This window comes from Sciurus vulgaris (genome assembly GCF_902686455.1).
Source record: "Sciurus vulgaris genome assembly, chromosome: 3".
Classification (NCBI taxonomy): domain Eukaryota; kingdom Metazoa; phylum Chordata; class Mammalia; order Rodentia; family Sciuridae; genus Sciurus; species Sciurus vulgaris.
The window spans coordinates 7,202,420-7,229,550 of record NC_136463.1 but is presented as its reverse complement, the minus strand read 5'-3'; positions in this window follow the sequence as shown (position 1 = coordinate 7,229,550).

Genomic DNA, 27,131 nt, shown 5'->3' with positions numbered 1-27,131 from the left:
CCCAACATGGCAGCCATATTCCCAGAATAAGCATTCCAAGACAGAACTTAGCAGAAGCTCCATGGCTGTGTCTAACCTGACCTTGGGAATCCTGCGGTATAACTTGTGCTATATTCCACTCATCGAGGCTGTCACTAGGCCTGCCCAGATTCAAGGGAAGAGGACATAGACTCTGTCTCATGGAGAAGGCACGGTGAGGGTGAGAGAATGTATGGAACGAAAACAGTGTCGTGGCCACTTTGAGTAAATACACACACATGCAACAAGCCCTCCTCTAGGAAGCCTAGGATGGGCCCTCCCTCCAGCTACCCCATCCCCCGCCACCTCTATGCCCACCCTCACACTGCCCTCTAATCCGACTTCATAAAGGCAGGGTCTATATTTTACTTATCTTTGTGCTTGGCACATAGTTAGCACTCATTAAATGTTTGCAAAATTAATGACTGAATAAGTGAAAAACTGAGAGTGACCCTCCAGCCTGTAGCAGGGATGCTCTTTCCAGTGACCAGCACTCAGACAGACAAAGATGGCCAGAGTCTCCAGCCAGAGCGGTCTCCCACCTTGGACACACACACACACACACACACACCCTGTACCCACCATTCAGGACGGCCTCCCCACCCCAGGGGTGCACGGGGCACAGCCTCCCTCTGAATCCTCCCTTTCTTCGCAGTATCACCTCCATCTTCGCATTCCTCCTTTAAAACCTCCAACAGTAGAATGGAAGCGAGCTGGCTGGAGAGAGGAGAGTTCGTTGTGGGAAAGCTTGGAGGCTGTGGGAGACAGAAGGGAGAGGCAGGGGAAGCGACCCCTTCCTCTGCCTGCTACCCCTTCCCCCTTGGCCCTCCGGATCCACGGAGGGCAGAGAGAGCCCTTTTCATTTCGCAGCACGTTCCCCAGCTGCCTGGCCCGCGTTGCTGAGCCCTTGGAGCCATTGTTTGCAGAGCCATTCACTGGGGCAGCTCCCTGGCGGCACCGGGCCCCGCTGCCTGACAGGCTGTGTATGAGGGGACAGGCCTGAATGACTGTAATATGAACCATGAAAGTGGATATTAAAGGCTTTATTACAGGGTGAGGACTGCTAATTGCAACGTTCCTTTCAGGAAGCTGGAGCTGATGAGTTTAAGCAGCAGCACCCAATTATTAAAACTCTGCCAGCGCAGAGCAGGGGAGAGGTGGGCAGGGGGAGGAGGCGGGCTGGAGGCAATTACCTGAACTTTATCCAAGGCGCGCACCGCGGGCCTGGAATTTTAAAGAGAGATTGGTTCTGCACTGGCTTCCTGCCTGTCATGGCCATGGTGGGGTTGGTTACTGATCCTCAGCCCTCCTCGGCCTCTCCCCCATCTTCTGGAAGGGGTGGTGATGGTGTGCATCATGGGACACCCAAGCCCTCCCTGGTCCCTGCAGTGACATAGCCCCTGTGCTGAGATCACAGGTGTCCAGGGCACCTTGGGATCAGGCGACCCACCTCTCATTTTGCAAAAGAAGCAGGCTCAGAGAGGATGGGGACTTGCCAGGTTACCAGCTGGCAAGTTTAGTGCAGGGAGGAGTTCATGCCTTTCACCTGGTCCCCGCTTAGAGCTCTGGCTACCTGTTCCCAGAGTCATCGGGGACATGGGAACAACCGGAATCTCCTTAAAATGAATTGGCAGGCGGGCTTGACCCGCTGTGCGCATGAGGACTGGGCCAAGTCTTACCAGGTGCTCGTGGAGGAAGAAGACAGACAGCATCTCATCAAAACCCATCCTCACCTGTGCCACTGAGCCCTTACTGGGTGCCAGGTGCTGGAGCTAGAGGAGAGCGGCATCTCTGTGCCGGGAGCTTGGTGGGAGGCGCATGACAAGTGACCATCACAATACCATGTGGAAGGGGTGAGGTGGGTGTGGGCATGCTCAGCTCCTCCTTTAATTCAGTCACATAAATTTAAGTTGTTGCCCATAAAAAACTAACGCCACAAGAAGGGACCTGCTTAGAACCAGTGGGGCAGTGCAGATGGCAGAGGCTGGGAGAGCTCACCGTCCCACAGCTGGCAGTGGGCTCCCTGGGAAGGCCGCTCTGGTGGGTGGTAGGAGCCGCCAAGAGGGGCGGGGGACTTCCGACGAGAGAGTCGTGTATGACCTACGGTGTCCTCCTCGCCCCCATCCCCCATCCACGAGCGTTCAGGTGTCCTGTCATGGTGACGTCCACAGTGAAGTGAGCGTGTTGTTCCACATCCAGTGGATTCAAGAGGCCCCAGAACAACGACGGGAGCCTGAGGCTCAGAAGTCCTTTTCCTCTCCCTCCACGGGGCGCGCTCACAGTCAGCGTGTCACGCCTAGAGGGAGGGGCGGGTCAGGAGACCTCATCCCCTTTCCACGGACGTGCGCATGCTCATGGTTGACTTGCCTGACCCAGACTCTCCAGCCAGGGTGCTCAGCCCCAGGAGGCCTGACCCTCAGCAGATTCCATGCCGTGGACTCAGAAGGAGGAGGCCAGGGAGCTGCCCATACGGGAAGGGGTGGAATCCAGGGTTCTCCTTTAGACCTGTCAAGTTTGAGGTGCCAGCTGGATAATCTCATGGAGATGGATGGAGTTGGGCAAATGAAGGACTTTGGGGAATGAAGTCTTTGGGAATATTAGCATAGAAAGCTCTGGACGTGCGCTTCCACTTCTCTAGGGTAGATGTGCCGAAGTGGAACCGCCGGGTGGCGAGTGAGGCCTTCGTTCATCCTGGCCAGGAGCTGCCTTCCTCCAGCCTCAGCACGTGGCCTTGCCAACGCTCAGGCTGCAGTGATGGGGAAGGGAAATCACGAGAGGCCACTCAGCCATCTCCTGGAATGGCTCAAATTAAAAGTCTCCCCATGCCAAGACCTGGTGAGCACCCGGAGCCACTGGAACATGTGTGTGTTAAAATTCAGGACCAACGGACAGGTGAGCCATGGGAAAGTGGGGGGTCTTGGTGTGTGGATGAGGAATAGTATGTTAGACCATGAGACTGGAGGAGAGGAGAGAGAGAGGGAGAGAGAGGGGGGGAATGGAAACCAGATGGGCATAGGTCACGCTCTGGTGGGGGCAGATGCCAGCCTCAGAAAGGGAGGTTGGAGGAAAGAGGAGCATGGTACCCGCAGATGATGAGAGAGGGGCGGGGGAGGGGGAGGAGCGCCAAGTCGGAAACCATGTGCAGACCAGGAGAAATGAGCCCCCAAAAGGAGAGGGCCACTCAACTTGCCAACATGGAGGGCGAGGAGCCCGGTTTGAATGGCAGCTCTAAAAACCAGCAGGATTGGTGGGAAAGGGAACAACAGCAGCCCTACGTGAATAAGCAGGGTGACCCTTACCTCACAGCACAGCTGCTCCGCTGGTGCACAGCTGTGGTGACCATAGCGTCAACTTTTCAAAGGTGCCTGACACTTACCGAAGGAGGTGATGCGTGCCTCACTCCTGACACTTTTCACCCCAAGCGTAACTCAAAATGGGTCACAGATGTAAAGCCCAAAGCTCTGAAGCTTCTAGAACAAAACGTGGAAGAAAGTGATCTTAGAGGACGCAGAGATGTCTCCGGACCCCAAAAGCTTGGAAAATAACAGTAAGTTGTGCTTCACAGAAATATCAAAATGCTGTTCTTCAAAACACCATTAAGAGAATGAAATAGTAACTAGAGGCTTGGGCCAAACATTCATGACACGGGTGTCAGCAAAAGACTTGTATGCAGACTATAAAAAAATTTTGTAACTCAAAAATAAGACAAAAATTCAAAGGAAAAAAAAAAGATTTAAACAGGCACATAGTCAAAAAGAGAAGCACACGTGGAGGTGTTCAAACTATTGACCATCGGGCGCCTTGGTCCGTTGAGGTGGCCGTGCAGGATACCTTAGACAGGGTGGCTTATATACAACAGAAATTCATCTCCCACAGCTCCGGAGTCTGGGACTGCCAGACTCGGTGTCTAGTGAGGACCTACTTCCTGGGTCCTCCCATGTGACAAAGGTACAAAGTAGAACAAGGGACAAGGTAGCTCCCTGAGGTCTCTTTCATAAGGACACTAACCCCATTCACGAGGGCTCTATTCCTCATGAGGTAATCTGGTCACTGGGGAGGCTGAGGCAGGAAGATGGCAAGTTCAAGACCAGTGTGGACAGCTTAGTAAGACCCTGTCTCAAAATAAAAAAGTTATACTCCATCTATATATGATGTATCAAAATGCATTCTATTATCGTGTATAGAACAAATAAAAAATAAAAATAAAAAAATTAGAACAAATAAAAAATACCCACAGCGAGACACTGCTCCCCACCTACTAGAATGACTATAACTAAAACAGCAATAACGCCAAGAATCGGTGAGACCAGGAGCCCGTGGAAAGCTTGTGTGCTGCAGGTGGTGATGCACAGTGGTGCCACACTGTGGGAGACAAGGTGTCAGACTCTTATAGGGACAGACATGTCTATGACATGTGACCCAACGGTTCCTTCTAGATATTTTTTCAAGAAAAGTGAAAAGTTTTGCCCATAGACTTGTATGTTAATGTTCATGAGAGCTTTATTCCTCAAAGCCCCAAATGAGAAGCAACCCAGATGTCCACCCGCCAGAAAGGGGACGGGTCCGTGGTGGCAGATCATAGAGTGGAACTCTGCCTGGCAACAGATGAGCATCAGTCACTGACGTGCAATGATCGTGGGGACCTCAGCGAGATGCTGAGTGGAAGGCTCTGGACACCGGATACTACTGTATGATACCCACCAGAGGAAATTCTGGAAAAGGCGGTGCTAGCCACAGTGGCAGAATGCGGATCAAAGGCTGGCGGTAGGGGTGGGGTTGACCGTCAGGAGTCACGGGGACATTCAGGATGACTTGAACTATCTTGGTGTTGTGTCTACAAGACTGTGTGTGTCTGTTAAAGCTGATCCAACAGTAAAGTTTATTGTATGTAAATTACAGCTCAGTAAAGTCAGTTTCTTAGAAAGTGAATGAGTCAACTCGACAGTTCAAGACCATATGCTTTCCACAGAGGTGAAGACGGCCCGTTTCCACGCGGGCGTGTGAATGCACACAGCACCCAGCAGGATCCGCACCCCCAGGACTGGGCCCTGTACCTCGAGTGGGGGAGGCGAGGCAACCCCGAGTGAGATTAGTGGCCAAAGGCTCCGGAGCTCAGTGCTTTAATGTTTCAAAAGGACGCGCCTCTCACACATCACCTACACTTAGGTTCTCAGCGAGCCCTTCCGAGGCCGTTCCCTATCAAACTTCCACTGGATGACTTCTGCCTGTTCAGAGCAGCCTGGCCCTTCAATTATTTATTGAGCATCTGTGTTTCCAGCGATAGTAGATGAGACAAGATTCCTCTTCCCTCAGCTCACTCTAAGGGCACCAGACAGCCCCAAGTCCAACGCCCCTCATTTCCTAGCTGGGGACCAATTTCCTCAAATGTTGAAGCCTCGCTTTATCTGAGTCATAATAGCACCTGCCACTGAGGGATCCTGAGAGTCTCAGTGGAAAAAAACAGGTAAGGAGCCTGGCAGAGGTTTCCTAAGGAAGAACTGGGATTAGTATTTCATGATTATTACTGTGTGTTATTGATTCAAAGACACGTTTTTTTTTTTTCATATTTTACTATTTCTGGAATTGGATACATTTTGCAATCAATGTCATAATTTATTTGGCAGGGTTTTTTTTCTTCCTGGCTACATAAAATAATGGTGCACCTTGCAATCTGCCTCTTAGCTTCTATGAAATATGGGGAGAGCATCTCTCTCTCTTAGCTTTCCTGAGAGGCCCTGTCGATATTTAACCAATGCTAGGAATGAGGAGAGGGCTGGTCCTCCTACAGCCCAGGGAGACAGAGAGAAGGCAGGAGTGGTTTCAGTAAACCACTGCATCCATTACCCCAGAAAAAAAATGTTCCATCTTGCTCAGCTGTCACTTGCCCAGGGCCTTCTTGGGGACCACTCTGCCTGCTCGCCGTGGTGCCTCCTCCTCCCTGCGTGGCCAAAGCTGGTCCCTTGCTTGTGCCAGGCTCCCTCCATGCCCCATGTGAGTCTTCCCACTCTGGCCTTCGTCTGCAATGACAGTCACAGGTACCCTTGGGGTGGTCCTTACCCATGCCATGGTCATCTGACCTTCTGCGTGTGCATCTGGCCGTTGGGAACTTTCTGGTGTGTCAGATGAACTCTGGTGTGCAAGCCATAGAAGAGGGCCTGGCTAACTGCTGCAGAAACAGACTGCTTCAGAGAAAGCCGAGCTCATGAAGGGGAGCCAGCCAGGCTGGGGGAACGAGCTGGAAACCAGGGAGGGCAGGCAGTGGACACAGGATGGCTAGGGGGCTGCTGCTGGTGCTCCCTCAGCCCCGGGCTTCCAGGCTACTCAGCTTTCCCCAGGGCCCTGCGTCGCTCCCTCAACCCGAGGTCCGGGGGGGACTGGCCATGTGCCCTCACCTTCTGGGGTGGAGAGAGGGTGCTGGTCCCACTTCAGCAGCCCCTCTGCTGCCGTCCCCAGGGCCTCCTGGGTCAGGACTCCTGCCACTGCAGAGAGCAGGGACGTGCAGGACAGCGGCCAGATGGCAGCTGTCCACTGCATTTGTGTGTAGAAGTGCCCATGCTTCCGCTCTCAGTCTAGTTTGGCATTTTGTTGGAAGGTGAGTCAAGCAGACCCTCCTGGGGCCCAGTTGGCCCCGGAGCCAGGCTAACCCACAGGCGAGGCCAACAGAAGTTAGTCCATGCACGACCTACTATCCGGTCCTAAAGGTCAGAGATGACACCATTTGATGGAAGCAGCACTGGGAAAGGACTTCTCACCTTATGAATGACTGTAGGTCAGTAGCAATAGTCAAAGCAACGTTTAAAGAAACGAAGACATTTGTGTACATTCTTAACCGATGCTTCACTTATCCATCAGAGTTAAAGCTGCTGGTTCTCACAACAGGGGCATCAACACAGAACCTGCTCAAAATGCAGCTTCTCAGGCCACTTCCCAGACCCAGTTTGAACAGGCACTCCAGGTGTGTTTGAGCTCTCTGAACCTGAGGACGGCGGGTTCCATCTTACCCCCCACTGCCTAGAGAATCCCCTGTGAGCATCCACAGCCCATGTGGAGGGCCCACCCCAAACCAGTGACCTTTGCCTGGCGACACTTTGGAAAAGGGGGCTCTGGAAAAGAATTCCTAGGTGACACTGTCATGCGGTCAGGCTGAGGGACGGAGATGTAACTTGCGGCGGCTTCATCTCTGTGACTCAGGCAAACCCTTCGCCCCTTTTGAGAGTAAATTTTCGTCTCTGTCACTGTGAGAGTTTTGCAGCGGTCATTTTCCTGCTCAGCTGATCCACCTCCAAAAAGGAAAGTCCACCCTTCCTCTGGTGCCGGGCATTCTCCGTGCAGGGACGAGGGCAGCTACCACTGAGAGCTGGAAACAGCCAAGGCCTCCTTCCGGGTGTGGAATCCCAGGGGAAGAAGGCTCTGTTGCCCACCTTGCCGAGTGTCCTCCCGCCACTCACCCAAATGGGTAGAGTCAGAATGAGCAGATGCTGCTCAGGTTAAAAGCAGCCATCACGGTTTAAACCAGGACTAATTACAGTCTCTCCACCGGGTTCTTTTGCCTCTTGGCTTCCTCTCCTTCTCCTGTAAATGAGCTTCTTTCTCCACTTGCTGGGAACATGGCCACAGGCAGCATTAGGGTGACCTTGTTCCTGGAAGTCCAGGAGGGAAGATGGCGTCACAATCAGCCTCAGTATGGGAAATCCCAGGGAAGGCTTCTGGTAGTCAGCTGGGCCTCGGGACGAGAAGACATGACCAGCACTGTAGATGTTAAAAGGTCGGGTTACCCTTTACCCGCTCTCAGGCCACTGCTTTCTGAGGCAGACTGCCTCCGTCTAGGGCCAAAGGGGCCAGGGAATAGATTGGACCTCACCACACGAGGGCCAGTGGAGAAGTACCTTTGAAGGACCATGAGCACTTTCTCCAATGAGTGCATCGTCTGGAGAAGACATCGGGGACAGAGGGGTGGGGTGCATCTGAAGAACGGCTGGAGCCCAGAGGGTGTGACCCAGGGCAGGCCAGAGTGAGGGACCCACGGGCTCCTGTGAATATGGAGGATTATGGGGAACTTGATCCACTCGGCTTCACAAGCACAGTTATTTCCTAACTGGCCACAGGACGCAGGCAAACTCCTCAGCACAGAGTCCAAACCAGAGCCCCCTCTCCAGAGGGCTCACGTCTGCCTGTGTTCTGTGGAAATCCAGTGCCGAAGAAAAGCAGCAACAGAGACGAGTTAAAGGTGGCATGCTGGAACAGGCAGCCGCCCAGGACAGGCTCACTACAGACTGAGCTTCCACCCGACAAGGGAGACGGAGGATTTTAAAGGGAACAGAGAAGGGACAAGAGGAGACTCTGAGGACATGGGGATTGCTGAAAGAGGTTTGGTCAGGTGGGGTGGGATGCACACCTTTTGTGGCTTGGTGGTATTGCATTTTCTCCAGTAACCTTTAGGGACATGGCCTTGTGTGCTGGAAGCCAGGCCCAAGACTGCTTAGGTCAGGTCTTCTAGCACAGGTTTGGACAAGGCCTCCGTGGGAATTCATAGTTCACACCAGGCATGGCTTGGAGGGCATGGAGGGAGAGGAAGGGCAATCGGGTTCATGGTGACTGCCGAGATTCTGCCAGTGTTCAGCATGGGTGTTGGTACTAATATGTTTTGGATGGACAGATGAATGTTTTGGGGCAAGAGGAACACCAAGATCTCTTATTCTTCCTCTCCCTGCCCAGTGTTTCTGCTGGGACAAGATTTAGCCAGTCTGGGTGAATGGGTCAAAGTGCTTGCAGGGCGTCTGGCCAATAGCATCTTAGTAGATGCTAGAAACTCCATGCTCTATCACAGAGCATGGCTCCATGGGTGTCTGTCCTCTCTGTGCCACACCAATGTGACTTTGGACAACTTAACATCACTGAGTTTGAGTTTTCTCTCAGCCCTGTAATAGGAATAAGAATGTCTAGCTATTTGGGTGAATGGCAGAATAAATGAGATTTCACATGCCAGCACTCAATCTTCCACGCTGGTGTAATGCTTAAGAAAAGTTACTTCCTCTTTACCCAAATGGTCACGATCGTTTCGTCCTGTTATGTTCCCAAACGTGACTTCATGTCCAAGTGTTTTGGAAGACAGAGGAAGTGTGTCTGCTGCACATAGCCGTGTACAATGAGAAACTCAACAAAATCTCTTCTTTCTGATGATCAAGCTTTCTGAGGTCATTCTGGTCCACATGGCCACATTAAGTATCCATCTTTCTTGATCTGGAATGCAGGGCAGGGTTTTCTCCAAGGGAGATCCACCTGAGTATCAGAATCAAGCCTGCTTTGCTTGGCATTCAGATCCCCAAATCAGTGTCCCTGAGAATGGGGTCCGGGATTTGGAATATGAACCAGCTCCCTGAACTGATTCATGCAAGTTCTCTACTCAAAGAAACTTCAGTGCCCCTGACCTTGGGGGTCTAAATCTGGAAGGAGGCAGGGTAAAAAGTAGAAAAAGGGAAAGCTCTAGAATCATGGGTTTCAACAACATACCCACAGGCAGGGAAGGCACCTCAGACAACCCCCCCAGGATGGTTCCTGAACACATTTTCCACCTTCACACCCACAGGCACAGCTCGCCTCACTGGCATGACACACATTCCTTCTGCTATTAGCATTGTGGTGAGTCATCGAATCAGCCTGAGCCAATTAAGAGCCCTGCTGGCAGCCCTGCACATGGTCCTGGCAACGTGAGGGCTGATGCGTGAAGGCCCAGGAGGTGTAGCGATCTACGGAGAGGACCTGGGATGTTCCCACAATGCCCCTCCACTCAGCAGAGCACCCTCATTAGCATATGGCCACTTTCCATGCCCGACCTGCAGGAGGCTGCCATTCTATTTCCACTTTAAGCAGAGGCTATATACCCTCACTGCTGGCTCCACTGAATTAGCCCTGCTGGGCTCAAAGGAAGCTCTTCAGAGAGATCCCTTTCGGATTAACATGTAAAATTTAATTACGAGGTCCAGGGCCGTGGCAATGTTTAAAGCCATTTACTAAGCCTGGGAGCTACAGCGTCCTCCCTGCCTGTGCCTAAGGAGGCCAGGGCAGCCCTTTGATCATTAACCGCTGAGAAAAATCTCAGTTTGCATATTAAGGTCAGGAAATTATCCTTTCACTTTCCTCACTAAATGGCCAAAGTATTCATCTTGCAGAGAAAGAGCAATTCTGGAACTCGGAGAGCAAGCAGGGATCTCCAGAAGCCATTAGTCCAGGTCCCCATCTCTAACTGGCTCCGTTGCAAAATTCAATAGCCAGAGAAAAGCCGGAGGTGCAGAGGAGGCAAAAGCCCTGTCCCCAGGGGACTCAAAGATGACTTGGAAGATAGACACCGGCCACAGCAATGAACTCTCTCTCACTCCCAGGAACCTCCCCGGGGAGGGGGCACTTATTTGGGATTTTGAAGAATTAAAAGGAGTTATTCTGGCAAAGAAGGGAGTAAGTAGGGGGTCAGAGTGGAGGGAGGACATCTCAAGTAGAAGGACCTGAGAGCCCTGAAGGTCAGAAGAACGGAGCTTCCACTCATTTTGTTCTGGAAGATTCTGTCCTGCGTGGCTGTTTGGAGTTGGGGAGGAGGTCAGCACTCAGTCCCTCAATGCTTTGGACGTTAACTCCTCCAGGGCAGAGCAGTGCCTGGTTTGGACCCTCCCTCCGTGGTATCTGGAAGGAGCTCCTGAGCCCGAGGGGACCTCCAGGCTGAGCCGAGTCCCTAACTCCCAGGGCCCCCTCCCTTGCAAGAGCCCACTCTTGCCCAGGTCTACCAGCCCGACCCGGGACAGAAGTATGGTCCCCCCCCCACCCCCCGTGGCTTTAAACCTCCTGGGATCAAGAGAGTGAGGCAGGAGCGTCGATTTACATCCTCAAATGAATTTCAAGATGAATAAGAACAATCGCAATTAAAACCAAGTTTCTGAGCGAAGAGATCCGATCTCTTTCGAGGAGAGATGGGGCCCGGCCTTGCCTGCAGCCTCAGCTGCTCCTTAATGGGGACTTAAACGCTGCATGCAGAGCAGCGAGCGAACATCTGGGGAGCACGGCCACCTTTGAAGCCGATTTTACGAGGCTCTCTCACCGCGGGAGACCAAACACAGTTTTTAATTACTCACGAAAGCAAGAAAAGGTCCTCTTCTCAGACAGGCCTCTGCTAAAGCCTCGGCGCTCCACTTCAATCCTCTCCTGAGCTCTCTTTGTCCTGTTGGTGGAGGAAGACGCCAGTCGGCTGTTTTTCCTGTGTTCCTGGTGAGGATAAATGAGGGTCCTGGGTGGGTCAGGGATTTACTCAGAGTTGGTTAGGAAAAAAACATTACTTGCTGCCTGTATTAGTACCACATTGAGCACAGTGCGGGGGAATTTCACTTTTTCTTTGACCCTGAATTCTCAAGGTAAATAGTATTAGTCATATTTTATAGACAAGAAAACAAGCTCAGAGAGGTTAAGAAGCTGGCTCAAGGTCACACAGCTGGTAGGTGGAATGGAAACGTGTGTCTTCAGATTACAAAAAAAAAAAAAAAAAATCCTCTTGGTTTCCCTTCTGCCCCCTGTACCACCCCTAAAGCAAAGGGGGGTGGTACAACACCCTGCCCCTGAATGTCTCCTTTCTGTTCTCCCAAACCCTAGCCACGTTAAGGGAACACAGAGCCAGCCTGGGCTGGGAAGTTCAGATACTTATTATCTTGAAGGACGCTGGCTTTCTCTGGTGCACATGGGAACCGGGGCAAGTCGTTGCTCTCTGTGCAAAGCTACTTTCTTACATGTACATCAGGACTGTTGCTCCTTGGGACGCTGGTCCGACGAGCTGACGGAGCAAGCTGAATCTGATGACGTCACTGCTCGGCAGTATGACATAGGAACCCTCCCGGGTGGAGACAAGCGTGGAACTGAAGGCTCGGGGAAAGGACATGAGAGGCTCACCAGCCAGCTTCCAAACACGGTGAGGGAGCAGAGGCGCAGCCTGGAGAAGCACCGTAGGGCGGAGGTGCTGTCCGACAGTCTGACGCCCTGACCTCTTGGAGTAGCCAGTGAGCTCGTGTAAACCACAAGTCTCACATGCTGTCTCCGGGCACCTTCTTTGGTCTGTCTGCAACCTACCCGATTGCCCTGGCACAACTGGGCTGTGGACAAGATGCCCCCTTAGGTGAGATCCTGAGGAGGGAGGCCCGAGGCAGCTCAGAAGCCCAGGAGTGGGCTGCACGTGGCTCCATCAAGGAGTCAGTTCTCTGGGCTCTTCCCATCCACCTCTTCCCCAACCTTCTGGAATATTCCAGAACTTTGGCAGTATGGTCTCTTGGTTTGAAAGCTGCAGCCTTCCTCCTCACCTATTTCTGTGGCATCAGAGTGAACCCAGAACAGGGCTGTTAAGGAATTTTCTGTGTTGAGCCAGAAGAAAAGCTGGTCTCCCTTCCTCCCTCCTGGGCTCCCTCAGCTGCAGCCGGTAGGAAGGACTGGGGCGATCCTTCCTTCCCCCAGGGACGTCTGGAATTGGTCGTCATACCTGGGAGACTGGGCCGGGAGGCTTCAGGCCTCCGCTGGGTAGAAGTAAGGATGTGCCCGAGCGTCCGAGATGTCAGAATGGCAGTTACCCAGCCCGCCATGTCACCAGGGCTGTGGGTGTGAAACCCCGCCGTGAGAGATGCTGACCCATGGAGGTGCCCTGGGCCTACGGGAGGCGGACACCCCCTAGCGGAATGTGGGCGAGGGTTGAGGAGGTAGTGCAGTGGAAGATCCCAGACTCCTGTAAAAAGTGATAGAACATTTCAGGGTGGTGGGAGCAGCACAGTCGTCCAGGTAGCGACCCTCTGACCTGGGGGCGGGCGCGTGCAGGACGGAGCCCCCTGCGTGCCTGGGGCCTCCTGGCCGCCCCGTCCTCGGGGGGCAGGCTGGCTTGTGCTCTGTGGTCGCGGCTCCTCCAAGGCAGTTCAGGCCCAGGCACAGGGAGGGCAGCGCCTGCTGAGAATCTAAAGTGGCAGTGTGCCTTCCCTCCTGCAGGAAAAAAGAGTCACTTCTGACTGCCAGGAAATGAAGGAGCAGGCAGGGCGAACTGCCTGGGAGACACAAGTCCTCCCTGTTCTTGCTCTTTCTTGGGAGGGACCAGGGGTCAATATGCTGGGAGAATTTCCAAGCACAAAGCAATTAAAGAGGAGGAGAGGAAGATTTGTGAAAAGCCTTTTCAGTTTCTGAATGTCTTCCCTGAAGTTGGTGGTCCCCGGGGTTGAAGAGGGGGGCTTCTCTCATTGTGACCCTTCATCTGCAGAGGGCCACTCTGACCCTCACCTCCAGCAAGGAGGGAGTCGAATAGGCCTCTGTCTGAGGAAAGGATCTTGGAATTACCTTCTGTCCGTCCATAACCAGACCTCAGCCCAGCCCTCTCCTATCCCCCAAATAAGCAATCCCCTGCCACTGTTGTTGTTGCTACTTTTGCTTTGGTCCCTTTTCTTCTGAGGCATTTTATGTGGGTGTTAACCTGCGTCGGTGAGGGTGGTTTTGCGAACCCTCTGACGTGGCTTTAGGATTGGGGACCCTGTAGGGAGGCGAGGAGGAGACCGGGAGGTCAAGACAATCTCCACAGCACCCGCCGTGAATCACACCCTCGTGGACGGGAGCAGAAGGGCCCTGCCACTGAGCTGGTGGCATGGTGCACCCGGCTGCAGGGACTTCCAGGCCTCTCCTGCCTGGTGAGGGGAGGAAAGGAAGGTGTGGAGTTCACGCCACGATCACGTCAGAGCCACGTTCAGACCACCGCCAAACACGCAGCAGTTGGCACGGCTGGGAAGCTAGAGCCACACTCTGGGTTTAAATTCCAACTCCGTCATTAGTCCCTCTGTGACTCGGTGTCCTCGTGGTACAGCGTGGGGCTTACCTCCTCGCAGCAGGCACGCATATTTGTACAAATAGCTGAACTTCTACGAAGTGCTTAGAACTGTGTCCTTCCTGGTGAGCACTACGTCGCGCACCGGTTTAAAAAAAAAAAAAAATTTGAATGGCTAGATTTAATCTCCACAGCAACCCTAAAAGGCAGGTAATAATACTATTAACCACCCATAGACGAGGTTATCTGAAGCACAGAGAGGTTGAGACACATGTTCAGAGCCACACAGCTTGTCCGGAGCAGAACCTTGGATTCATCGCAGGCAATCTGGCCTGCTGCCCAGACTTCTGTCTCTAAGATGAGGATGGAGGGCGAGCACACAGGTATAGACAGGTGTCGGGGCTCAGGAGTCTGCGTTCAGGTCCTGTTCCCCAGCAACAGGCTTCAGTGCCAGTTTGCGCCCTGCAGGTGGGGAGGCCCCGCTGGCCCTGGGCCAGTCCGTCCTGGCGGGAGGAGCAGCAATGGCGATGGAGGCTCACTTTGCCTTACTGATGGGGCAGCCAGGGCTGGGTGACAGGGTGGGGCAGGGATGACCTGGCGGGGACGTAGTCACTGTGCTGGTGCCACTGGCCCTCGTCCATCTGAACAGCCAAGGCGGTGGGCTGCCCAGAGCGCCAGTGCCCAGGACCCCTGCTGGAGCACCTGCCCTGAGCTCCGTCCCGACCCTCTCCACCTCTGCGGGCCTCAGGCTCCCACCTCTGGCCTCCTGGCCCAGCACAGCCTCTCCCTGTCCTCCCCAGAGGGACTTAGGGAGACTCCCTGGTGGCCCTGATGATGGCTCGGGACAAGAGAGAGCGGGAACGGCCTGAGCTAGGCGGCCCTGCCCCGCGCCTTTGAACCCAGTGCTCACCCGCTGCTTGCCCCACCCTGGCGTCCAGGTAACCCGGCTGGGCTCTCTGGACGCCGTGTGCCTGCCACACTCGGGCACAAATCAGCCCCAGGAGCCCTGACTTCAGAGCTGCCAGGAGACGTGCCTTGGGACTGTTAAGAGGGTCCCCAGGCCTCGCCGTGAGATCCCCTGGAGGGCTGCCTTGTTCAAGCACAGATTCCGGGACTCCACCAGGACTTCCAGAGGCCAGATCTCTGGGGGCGAGGGAAGGTGGGCCCTGGAGTCTAATGAAGTCCCAGGGATTTGTGCTGCTTTAAAGCTGTGGCCTCACATTGGCAGCAGAGTCCCCTGGGGACAGCAGCAGGGCCGCCCCAGACCATGCAAACCAGGGTCTGCGCTGGGTCTGTGTTTTAATAAAAAGTGATCACGAAGTGCGGCGGCGTGGAGAACCACGGCTTCTGTCTGGGGACCACCTCCTGGGCCTGGCCCAGGAAAACAGGGAGCAGGAGAGCTGGTGTCAGCTGGGCCAGGTGGGTCGGGGAGGATCCGGTCGCCCACCCGCAGGCCACCCTAGGCCACAGGCCTGGCAGAAAGACAGCCAGCTTCCTTCCTTGAAGGCTTTGAGGCCCCAGGAGGATGCACAGGAAGATCTGGGAGAGGGTTTGCACCCACGAGGGGCTGGAGTGTGCAAGCCAACGGCATGAAGCGCGTTCAAAAGGTGCAGCCACTGGCTCCCCGTTGCTGGAAATTTTCAGCATCCCAGACAAATCCTGGTTGTAACTGCTAGGTAGGAACCTCCCAACCTGCCTGCACCACCTGGTCCTCTTCTGTCTCAGCGAATTTGCTTATTCTGGAAATTCTACACGGAAGGAATCATACAACCTGTGGCCTTCTGTGTCTGCCTGATGTCACTTAGCATTGGGAGAGGGACGTTCCTCCCTGCGGCGGCCCGTGTTGGAACCCCATCTCTTTTTAGGGACAGGCAACATTGCATCGTATGGGAAGGCCACCTTTGGCTGGCTCTTCACCCAGGGTCTATTCTGCCCCTGTTCTCCTCCCTCCCTGCTGTCTCTTCTCCAGGAACCCAGAGAAAGCCACCAGCCCTCCCACCCGCACACTCAGGGGCCTTCTCCCTGGCCTCCCCTCCTCTTTCTTTGTAAAAGTTGAGGTTTGTTGAGATATAATGTAGATACTATTCAATTCACCCCTGGAAAGTATACTATTCCATGGTTGGCATATTTTGTGTCCTGGTAGTCAATTCCAGAATGTTTCCATCCTCCCAGAGTGAAAATCCAGACCCTGTGGCTCTCACCACTCAAACCCCCGACCCCTCCAGCCCTCAGAATCCAGCTATCTACTTGCCGCCCCTGTGGATTTGCCGATTCTGGGCTTTGCATACAAAGGGAACCGGGCGCCCTGTGTCTCATGACGGACGGCCTTCACTTGGCGTGGCACTTGCAGGGTTGGCGTAGGTTGTGACGGTGTCAGGACTTCTCTCCTGGCTCTGGCTGGAAACCATCCGCCCCGTGGCCATTCCCTGTTTTGCTCATGCGTCCATCAGTGGATGGACAGCTGTTTGGATCCTACCTCAGAGCTATTTTAAACAAAACCTCAGAGCACGTGTGTTTTCAGGGCTCCCATGTCCATTTCTTTTGGGTCTGTACCCAGGAGTGGAGTAACTGTGCACATAATGACTAAGTTTACGTGATCCCCTGAGGACCTGCAGACTCTTGTCCGGGGTGACTGTCCTGCCTCCTCTCTTGCCTCTTCCACATCTCCTCTTCCTAGAGCAGCTGATGTGGCTGTTTAATAAGCGAACTTCAAATGGTGTCTCTCCCTTCTTTGGAAATCCTCCAGTGACTTTCCACTGTTCTTAGAATAAAGCACAGATGATCCCCGTGACCCACAAGACCCTGTGCCTGAACGCCGACCCCCTCCGGAACCATCCCTGCCTGTCTTCCTCTCTGCAGGCCCAGAAACTCCCACCCACAGGCATCTCGCCGTCCTCGCCGCCTGGAGCGCTCTTTCCTGTATGAGTCTCCTGCAGCTGCTGTAACACAATGCCACACGCTGGAGCCTTCCAATAGCAGAAAGGGATTGTCCCATGGCCCTGGAGGCTCGAGTCTGAAATCAAGGCATCAGAAGGACCGCGTTCCTCTGAAGGCTCTGGGAGAGGATCCCTCCTGTCATGCCCAGCTTCTGGCAGCTGCTGGCAATCCTTAACATCCTGGCTTATGGCTGTATCTCTCCAGTGCCTCGTCATCACGCGGCTTCACTTTGTGTTTCTCTGTTCATGTGGCCGTTCCTCTGCACACAGCTGTCTCTTCTTCCTCCTTATAAGGACAGCTGTGCTGGGGTCAGGGTTCGCTTGACTCCAGGATGACCTCATCTCCACTTACAGGCCATGACTCTACTCCAAATAAGATAATATTTGGAGGTTCCAGGGGAAACACAAGTTTTGGGGAACACTATCCAGCCTAGGCTGACCCCCACCTCCACCCCAACCCGGTTGCCCTCTCTCACCGCATCTTACTGCTTCTGGGCAACTTCACAAGCTGAAATTTGGCTTGTTTGCTGCTGATGTTGATTATCCGGGGTGCACACCTGTGGTCCCAGCTACTGGAGAGGCTGCGGCAGGAGAATGGCCTGAGCCCAGGAGCTGCATATTGCTTCTGTGCTGGTGTGAAAGGTCTCTGGAGGTGGCCCTCTTGTCTACCTTGACCTTCACTGTGGGGCTGCAGCCCGGAATGGTTCCCAGCAGCTCTCCAGGGACCTGGAAGGAAAAAGGGAGACCTGGTCCTGCAAGAGGTGACACACGCAGGAGTCAAGCACCTGCCCCAGCTGGGACTCTGGGATGCCAGGTGCCAGTGCTCCGCAGAGCCGTGGATCCGGCCCACCCGGGAGCTGGGCCGCAGTGTCAGCTCTCAGGGCAGGATTCAGGCAACGGCCCTCTCCGCGCTGCTGAACACTGGTGCCAGATGGGAATTCAGAAAACACGGGCTGGTAACTCCTGAGGTGACAGCCAGGCTCCCAAGAGAGCAAGCCCGAGGTGCCTGCACAGTGAGAGCAACGTCCCCCTGCAAACCTGGTGTGACGTTTGCACCAACCAAAGGGCTGCCCCTCTGTGCCCTGGGAGCACACTCAGGTCTGGGGAGGGGCCCGTGACCCGTCATCCCCGGCCACCCAGGCCAGAGGTGTTGAAGATGCTGCCGGCGCTCTGTGCTGTACCCAGAGCATGGGTGGCCTCCGTCTCCTGGCCGTCTGCCTTCCTCAGCATCAGACGGAGGCAACTTGGAGCTGGATGTGGCGAGGAATCTGTCGCCGGAGGAGAGGCTGTGGCAGAGGAGGCAGCTGTGTTGGACGGCACACGGGACGCATTCTCTCCGAAGCCTGAGCAAAAATAGAAGCCTCGGGCTCCGGTGCGTCTGGTGTCTGGCATCCTGAGGCCGCTCTTGGGTTTGAAGGCAGCCGCCAGGAGCAGAGTGGGAACCATAAACCAAGGTGCAATATTGCAAGCGTGGCTCCCTGCCTCCCTGGATCCTCCGCCTGCGCACTGTGACTTCGCAGCTTCTCTCGAGAGACGGAGTCCACGTCCTGTCAGCATCCATTTCTGAGGGATGCTGTAAGAAATTGTCATAAACCGGGCAGCTTAAATGACAGAACGAGTCCAATGTCACTGGTGGGACACCGAGGCTGGCGGGGGGCCCCTCCATGCTTCTCTCCCAGCTTCTGGTGGCGACCATCAGTCCGGGTGCCCCTGGCTTATAGCTCCATGGCTCCAAGCTCTGACTCTCTCCACAGTCTCTCCCCAGGTCTCTCTGTCTCTGGGTCCCCCTTCTTCTAAGGACACCAGTCATTGAATATGGGGTGCACTCCAAATCCAGGATGATCATCAGGAGAGCCTTGATTTAATCACATCTGCAAAGGCCTTATTTCCAAGTAAAGTCACATTCTGAGGCTCCAGATGGACATGAACTTGGGGGAACCCTAGCCAACCTACTCCACCACCCCTGAATCCACACTGGCCTTATGTCTCACTATGACCAATAGAGTGTGGTAGAGGTGACAGCATCGTTTTGAAGACTGTGAAGCTTCTGCACTTGCTCACCAACCCCCGAGCCACCTGTCAATAAACCCGAAGCCGTCCAGGGGGCTAAGAAGGTGTGGAGTGGAGAAGGACCCCAGGCACTCCACAGATCAAGTGGAGGCCACCCTAGACCAGCCAGCCCCCCTCCTGCCCAGCAGCTGTGCAAGTGAGCCAGCAGAGCTCAGGAGAACTCCCCAGACCTGCCAAGCCCCCCCTGACACCAGTCACCCCAGAGTCGAGACTGAGTGAATGCCTGCTTTCAGCCATCAAGTTTGGGGGTGTTTGTTATGTGGCAAGAGATGACTCAGTCACAAGGTGGAACTGGCTCTGGGCAGATGGGGAAGAGGATGCTACTTCTGGGGTCCGCCTGGGGTATAACAAAAACCAGTGGCTTAAGACCTGGGCCATCTGCTAGTGGCCTGGCCACCAAGACGCATTCTGAGCACCTCTGACGTCTTCTAGACACTGCCTTGGAGGCAGGAAGCTGCTGAGTTCAGCAGTGTGTGCATACCCAGCAGCCCACCCTCCCTGGTCCCTTAATGTGGAGCCATGCGCACCATGGTGCCTAATAAAGGTGCGGAGGCAGTGATGATTGTGGCAGAAGCCAAGATCGCAGCCACTGAGATGCAGGTTTGGAAAAAAACGAGCAATTCCCCGGCAGCCTCTGGGGCTCACCGCCTAGCCACCTTTCCCAGCGAGAGAAGAGGCACATTCCTCCAGGTCCCCTCTCACCTTCACGTGGAAGCCGAGAAGTTGCCAGTTTGAAATCCCAGAGATGGGGCCCCCCACCTGGCTGAGGCCACCGATTAAGAGCCTTAGAGCCAGCCACCAGCAGGAGCCTAAAAATGCTGGCTGAAATTAATCACTTGCCTTGCAAGGGTATTTATTTTCTCCTTTATACCTGGAGAGAAATGGGCCGTGAACTGGAAATTTCCAGAGCAGTAGGCTGAACTTTTTGTCAAAATGGGAACAACTTTCTTTTAAAGTGCAACCGTTTGCTCCATTCAATTCCACCATTAAAGGACAATGGCCAATTTTCTGGGGACCTGGGATGTCAGTTTTGTCTAAAGAGTGAGCGTGCAGGGAATTTACTAACCTGACTGTGATTGCCCATGAAAACAGGTTATTTAACAGGATTTAAATACTGTGCTCTGGAGCTCGACAGCAGCAAAGAGGCGGCTGGAGAGTTGGAGCGATGCACTTCCTCCCGGCGCTTAATGAGGATCAGGAGTTCGGATGAGTGATAGAGGAGACGGCAGCAAAGAGAGGGACGTCCCTGGGGCCAGGGACAGGCGGGAGGACCCAGATAATGAGAGGACACCTGCTTTTTAAACGGTTATATTAAAATACATGTGGATTCATGCAGTCACTTCTTCACAAGTTTCATTCAACAAGTGTTCCTTCAAGAGTTTGCTACAAGCCAGGCACCGTGGCCCATGCCTGTCATTCAGCAGCTTGGAGGCTGAGGCAGGAGGATGGTGAGTTCAAAGCCAGCCTCAGTAACTTAGCAAGACTCTGTCTCTAAATAAAGAATAAAAGGGGCTGGGGGATGCAGCTTAGTGGCTAAACGCCCCTGGGTTCAATCCCTGGTACCAAAAAGAAAAAGAGTTTGCTATCAACCAGGTGTAGTGGTGCACACCTGCAATTCCAGGCTGAGGCAGAGGACTGCTTGAACCCAGGAGTTCCAGACCAACCTGAGCAGCGTAGCAAGATTCTGTCCCAAAGGAAGGAAGGAAGGGGAGGAAAGGGAAGGGAGTGAATGAGGGAAGAAAGGGGGTGTCCTGTGCTCAAGGTTCTCGAGTGTGATTAAAACAGATATCGATCCTGGTGGGCTGGATCCAATTGGAGCCAATTTTTAACCTAATTTTTGGTGCTTCTGTCCCGTATGCCCTATCAACCTCCTGAACTCCACCACCTTGCTGGCTTACCAAATGAAGGAGGGATAGGATGTGGGGATGAGTGTCGGGGGGCTGGCCTTCCACATACTGACTAGAATCCTAGGCTATTGTCTGGCCTGTTTTCCCCTCTGTAAAGTGGCAATCATTATGCCTAACCTATGTATTCACCTTCAGGATTAAATAAAAGTGTAGGCAAAGGTGAGCGGGAGAGGCTCTTGCAAAATGCACCCAGGTGTCTGCTTCTTTCTCCCTCCCACTTAGCCTTTGCTGGACTAACAACTCCCTTTCTCAATTTCTGCCTAGGAGTTTGTCTCTTCCAGAAAGTCCTCCCTGCAGCTAGGCATTACTGAGGGTTGGGGTGGCCCTGCCCTTTGTGGCCCCATGCAGTGTCTTAAGAGGGCTGGGCTCAGATTTTGAGATTTAAATTTTTGTTTTACGGTTCAGCTCACCTGCAGTGTGCTGGCAAATGAGATATTTACCTTCTTTTGTAGGGGCTGGCACATAGTATGTGTTCAATAAATGACGGCTACTTTCCATCATCCTTAGGAACCACAGCCAGGGACAAGGCTGCTTTCCCAGAGGCCTGGAAATCTATTCTACAACTGCCTTTGATTAAAAAAAAAATATGATCTATTTGTTCTATTTGGGAAAGAGAAGCAAAATCACCCCTGCCCAAGCCCACCTCAGTAAAGGTGCTGCTGCCTCCCAGGCTGAGCCCTGGACCTTTGAGTAGAAAGAGCTGCACGTCCAGGTTTAATTTGCTCAATTACTTCATCCGCTCACAGCTTAGCCAGTTCCCTCCAATGCACACAAAGAGGCTTTGAAGACAGACTGTACTGGGCGAAGGAACAGAAAATACTCAATTATCGATACAATCGGCCGGGAAGGAGCACTCTTCTCCCATTTGGCTGGGGAATGTGCTGAGTGACCTCTTTCCACAGCCGGCTGCCTGGCCTCCTCCTTCTGTTTTGCTTCCTCTAATTTCCAAATGGCTTTTCGTGTCCTGCATAAGCACCTTCTGAGCTAGATGGGAGGCCTGAACTGGGAGGGGAGGGAGCAGGGTGGCGCGGGGGAGCCCAGGAGCAGCACAGGGCAGCCCCACAGTACATTTTTTCAAACCTGAAATCGGGACTGAACCCCGGAAGATCTGTGTGGAGCGTGTCTGGGATGAGGCAACCTGGCGGGCTTTGGTTGTGGACATGTTGACATTTCAATGGTTTATGGGCAGAACGGAGTAAAATTCTTGAAATCAGAGCCATTTGTAAAAATCTAGGTCGTATGGTAACCGTTGTATGTCCGGGGACTCTAACCTCGAATCATAAGTTTGTTGCAAAACAGATCAGAAGTAAGCCCCAGATGGCTGGCACATCAGGGGACACTCGCCATCACTCGTCACTCCCACGGCCCCCAAGGGCAGCTATGTCTCACCCAGGTCCACCCTGAACTCCCCAGGCCTGTCTCCTGGACAGCGTCTGCCCAGGTCTGTCCTGAGCTCGGGAAGAAGCTCCTGGGAGCACCGCCGTCCCCTCAGGTAAGGCCCGGTGAGAGAACTTGCTGGCTGAATGGACACCAGTGTGCTCCTGCAGCATGCTCTGTACCTCGAAGCAAGTGGGCTAGAGAGTCCATACCGAGAAGTCTTGCTGTCCTCTTGGGCCCGCGGGTGGCCTTCTCTGCATCCCCAGCTGCTCCACTGGAGGAAGCCAACCACCGCGTGGCTGGAGTGGGCACACAGCCAGCCATGCTTGGAACTCCAAAGAACGCTCCTTCTGTATCCTTCTTCTGCTTCCAGCAAGAGACTCACAGGTATAGAATCTGAAATGAGGGAACCAGGGGGAGACCTTTAGGTACCTGGGAGGTCATCGTGTTGGCCAGGGGGAGCCGGGAGGGACAGAGCCCAGAGACCCATCCATCCCTCCTGTCTTCTCCTCCCCAGCCCCTGGGTCAGTTCCCACCTTCATTCTCTGCTGAAGTTCTGGCCTGGCCTGAGTCAAGGTTGCAGCCTGAGCCATTAGTCTCTGTCCTCAGGGAGTGTCTAGCCTGCCCCAGGTCGGGAAGGAATGGCAGGAGGAAGACATGGATCCCGAAAATGGGGTGGGAGGAGGAGGAGGGAGAACAAAATACATGGGATTAGCAAGGAAGGCAGTTATATTGAAACATGGCTATCAACCCCTTTTTAACAATCTGTAGTAATTTGTATTTTAAAAAAACTGAATATACAGTAACTGCTGTGGTCTTTTATTAATATGTTAAATAACAAGATCTAGCAGTGGCTCTAATAACTACCATAATTTCAAAGTCATGATGAGCACAAACAATATTTTGAGCTCTCTGCCATGACTGTAATGTGATATGAAAATATCTGTGTTTTCCTGGGTGGGAGAGACTCAGGCTCTGCGCATGTGTCTGCGGTTTGGTGCCCATACGCCAAAAAGTTTTTAAAAAATGACAGGTGAAGTCAAGGTCAGTGGAAATAAGGATCACCTTCCCCACCCATGTTTGCAGACCCCCGAAGGGCGTCCCCCTGATGCCAACCCCAGGACACAAGCCCACGTTAGGTGGAGTCTCTCTTATGCTTCACGTCTGTTTTCTTGCTCGTTTCCAGTCATGTCACAGAGACATGGCTCAGGAAGCCACAGGAAGGGAGTTCAGAGGGGAGAGGCGACATCGTTCCCACCGTGGGGAGGGGAAGGGATTCACCAGCCTACGGTTCACCTGCTGGATTCAAGCTGGCACCAAACACCTGAATTTGAGGGCACAGGCTGCTTGGACATCTGGTCTACCCTCCTGCAATGGCGCCATCTCTCCCAGGTCCACAGCCGTGGGGACAGAGGGCCTCCCTCTCTATCTGTCTCTGTCCCCTCACTGACTCCCCTGGAACTCTACCTTCCAGTGAACCCCCATCTTTAAAGGGCCACAGAGTTTCTCGACACAGGGGCATGTTGGTGTACTCTGGGGTTCTTAAAGTCATGCCCCCAAATATCGGGAGACGTACCCAGGTCAGGTGGCGAGGGAACGGTGGACCAAGACTCTCAGCCGGGTTCCAGGGCTGCCCACTGACACTCTTCCCATTGCACCTGAGAAGCTGGGAAGGTCATGGTGGACCTGCTCTGGGCTGGGCTTCTCCCTCTGCACTGCTGGGCCTCCTCAGCTGGAGTAGTGTAACTCCTGGCCACCTCCGGACACCCCTGCGCTGGGCAGTCCTCTGGCTGAAGCCACCTTGGAGGGGAAAAGGAGCCCCCGCCCTCCCTCTGAGGTGGGGTGTGGCGTGCCAGCAGCCCAGCTGTAGTGTCCTCTCAATCCTAGCTCTTGGTTTGGCTGAGGCCCTGGGTGGCTCTCTCCCCGTGGAGTTGGGCTCTCACCTGCAGAAGGCCCATCAGGACAGCAGGAGAGGTGGGCAAAGGACAGAGCTGCCAGGGAAGAAGCACTGGGACCTCAGGATCCAGAGGCTGGGTGGGACAGAGCAGAGGGACCGAGCCGGGACAAAGGGACGGAAGGTGAGAGCTGTTCCAGGCAGTTGGGCATGTCACATAATTACAGAGAAAAATTAGGCCGGAGCCTGGCTCTCTCTACCTCTGTCTGAGTGATCATCACCCTTATTATAAAGCAACTAATTATTAGCCTGGCTCATTAGCAATTATAAATCTCTAACTCCAGAACTTCATTAAAAAAATGACAAGTTAGCACTTAATTATTTTTCCCAACTGCCTGGATCATGCACAGCATTAACACACTGGCTTCCATGCTTCTCAGGAGCAGGCTGGCCGCTGGGTGCTGGGGTGGGGTCTGGGCTTTGCTTTGCATCCCAAAACCTCGGCGTCCCCACAGTGGAGACCAAACACCCTCAGATGTGAGAAGTGGAGGAAGATGGTGTGCTGTCCTCTCCTTCTGCTCTCCAGTGAAAAATAGAAGCAACACATTTATTGAGCATTTCTGTCTGCCAAGCACTTGGCACGCCTTACTGCATTTAAATCTCTCCACAGCCGCGTGCAACTGCTGTTGTTAGTCTCCGCCATGCTGATGTGGAGTCTCAGTGAGGTCGGGACACCTGTTGGGCAGGTCACAAGCAGCGGCCTTGGGAGGTGACCCGGGTTGGCCTGACTCGAGGCCCATCCATGCCCTAAACTGGCTGTGTCCCTGAAGAGGGAAGCTACCCCGGGTAGCTGATGGCCAGGCCCCTCCCTTTGTGGGCAAACACCCCCTTAGACAGGCCCACCAAGGGCTTGGGAGTCATTGGATCCTGGAGAGTCTCAGGAGCACGGCGTGGTGAGGGTTGGGGGATGGAGGGAAGAGTCCTTCCCCGCCCCCAACGCTGGCCTTTCCCGTCCCCCGGCTAGCTCCCTGGTGTCTTCTCCACCTCCCCATCCTACCCCAGGCTACTCCGACCCTTTCCTGCTTCTCTTTCTGAGCAGTAACTGAAGGACGGAATGGGCAGCCGAGGTGCGTGAGGAAGCCCCCTTTCCCTTGGTCCTGCTCACTCTCTGTGTCTTTGTCGTCTAGATCAAAGTGGGTGGCGAGAGCCAGAAGAGCTGCCTGAGGTGGAACAGGCAGAGGTGGCAGGTGGAGGCAAGACGTCCAGAGTCCTCAGACCCAGAGGACGGAGGACCCGCCTGGAGGGACAAGAGCAGCCCTACGTGGCGAGATGAGTCCAGGACAGGGCCAGGACTTGGCCTGTGCTCTCGGCTCTCCCCTGGCCAGGCCGGCACAGCGGCTACGTTTCACCTTTTAATACGGGCTGTAGGCTAGACAGTTCTTCCCGCCCTGACACTGAGTTAGATGTTCCAGAAAGGTCCTCTGGTTAACCTGGATGGCAATTCAGAGAGTTGGTCCATACATATACACTACAGTTCACAACCTACCAGAACACTGTAACTATTAACAGCCCGACCACCGAATGTTAAGGGGGGTGGGCAGATTTGCATGACTCTGTGTATTTGAAATCATGAAATTATGTAAGCGTGGGGGTAGGCCTGGGTGCAAAGGAAAATGGTTATAGGACGTAAGAGCGGATGGTGGCTACTCATACAGTTTTTGTCATGAGTTCAGATCACAGCTCTCTGAATTACAAGGTCTCGAAAACCTGAGGGATTAAAAGAGACAAGTAAGCCCCATCAGGGTGTCATGCCAAGTCACTTTAGCTTTAAGTTACTGTAACAAAATGTCTGACACAATGCTATTTTTGAAGAAAAGAGGTTTACTCAGCTGACAGGTCTGGGGACTCACAGTCCCAGCAGCAGAGCACGGGCTCTGCGGAGGGCTGTGCGTCGGCAGCATCACCTCACGGCGGACAGCAATGGCAAAGCACGCTGGAGCAAGCAAGGGACTGTATCTCAGCTCAGGAGCTAGAGAGCAGGGTGGGGCTCGGTCTGCTCCTTTTATACTGACTCTCTTGAGAACTCAAAGGGTCCCTCAAGAACTACCTTCCAAGTTCACATCCTGCAATGACCTGAGGACCTCCTACGAGCCCCCGCCTTGTCAAGATTCTGCCACCTCCCCATAGGGCCACCCCGGGAACCAAGCTTCTAATACGTGAGCCTTTGAGGAGGCAATTAAAGCACATCCAGCCACAGCAGAGCCTGAAGGCCGCCTCTGGATGAAGCTCTTCCTCTCCTCCTATGAACCCAGGGAGGTTTCCTAAGGAAGGGTTCTGGCTCAGTTGCCCAGGCTGGCCTTGAACTTGCAGTCCTCCTGCCTGGCCCCTGAGGAGGTGGATTACAGGTCTGGGCTGCGCTGCCTGGCTTCATGGTGCGCTTCTTAAAGGCTCCGTGTGTATTAACTCTCACCGCCGCCGCCCACCCGTCATCCCCCGTGTTCAGACGGGGAACCGAGGTTCAGGTCAGTGGGCACGTTCGCTGGGAACGGTTAAGTCAGGACTGGAACGGGAGGGTCTGGCTCCGGGGTGGCGGCCTTCAACACTGGTCTGTGCTGTCCCTTAGTGAAGAAGCTGAGCTCAGCCGGGAAAGCGTGAAGAAAGTGGCTCTAGTGGCGCCGGGGACCAGATGACCCGTCCACCTTCACTGTAGCCTGCTTCTGTCCAGTGAGACGATCCTGGGCCAACAAGGCGTCTCAAGAGGAGATGCAACCATGGGGTACCCATCCCAGCATCCCCGGTTCCCTGCGGTGTCCCGCCCGGCCTGGGGGTCATGGTGACGTGGAGCACAGCGTCCTCTGCTGGCCGGAACGGGAACACGCTCAGGGAGAGCCCAGGCCAGAGGGAAGCCTCAGCTGATTGGGCCTCTTACTCTTCCAGAAAGAAGAGCCAGGGAATTCCTGGGGCTGGAACAAGGAGAAATCCAGGAGAGACAAAACAAGCCGAGCCTCAGACATATCCCACGTCCAGGATGGACAGGCAGGGCTGGGTGCCAGGGTCGGGTCCCCCGTACCAGGGGTGCCCGGCATTTCTTGGCAGAGTAGAAACTTTGT